The following is a 934-nucleotide window of genomic DNA, read 5'->3' on the forward strand; positions in this document are numbered from 1 at the left end:
CAGTACAACCTGGACTCCGGTGCTCAGCTCCCAGCCATTTCCTCTGCCTCTCGCCCGACCAACTCAGCCAGCCTGGACGTGCCCTCCTCTCAAACTCTCTCTAACTACCTGGAAACCGTAAGACAAAATCTCATTACCTTTATGCCCGTTGTCCTGCAACTCTCACTCTGGTTTTCTGCTGCAGAACTTCATCAGAACCTCCCGAACCCCATTCAACATCGGCATCACTCATCCAACTTTAATAAATAATTTTACTTACCTTCTGCCTGTGTGTGATTCTGCATGTCGTGGGTCAAAAGACTTCAACCCAACATGACAGAATCATCCAGCCAAAATTCAGACCCACTCGCCGAATCACTTCCGTCTGCCCTCGCCACGACCTTGTCCAAACATGAGAACTCCATCCAGTCCCTTCTCGATTATCAGTCCACTACCAACCAACAGTTATTTCAGCTAGATTCCATGATCCGACAGTTTGATGAGAGGCTAACTGTGTCCAATCCTCCCGGTCCTCCACCAGCCGCTCAAGATCTCTCGGTACACGCTGCTTCGCCACCTCGTTTGCATTTCCGGGTCCCGGAGTCCACCCCTTCGGACACTTATCGGGGTGAGTTCGGTCAGGTTCGGGGATTTCTCCTGCAATGCATGTTGACGTTTGAAACCTACCCAGAGACGTACTGTAGCGATCCAATAAAAATCTCTTACATCATCGGTTTGCTCCGTGGTCGCGCCTTACAGTGGGCGGAGGCAAAAAGCCGTGATCCAAATTTTCTTAAAGGGACCCTGCGCAATTTTCTCACTGAGTTTAAAAGCACATTTGACCATACAGAAACACCTGCTGAAATATCTAGAGCTATTTGGAACCTGAAGCAGGGAAAACAAACTGTGCTGGATTTTGCCATTGATTTCAGAACACTCGCTACCACCTCTAGTA

General features: G+C 49.0%; 1 long non-coding RNA gene across 1 annotated transcript; it reads left to right on the top strand.

Annotated features, from left to right (window-relative positions):
• Positions 1-258, top strand: LOC107383928 (uncharacterized). Its single transcript, XR_001572808.3, has 2 exons — positions 1-117; positions 185-258. It is a non-coding gene; the product is annotated as an uncharacterized lncRNA (long non-coding RNA).
• The last annotated feature ends 676 nt before the right edge of the window (positions 259-934 follow it).

This window comes from Nothobranchius furzeri, chromosome 11 (genome assembly GCF_043380555.1).
Source record: "Nothobranchius furzeri strain GRZ-AD chromosome 11, NfurGRZ-RIMD1, whole genome shotgun sequence".
NCBI lineage: Eukaryota > Metazoa > Chordata > Actinopteri > Cyprinodontiformes > Nothobranchiidae > Nothobranchius > Nothobranchius furzeri.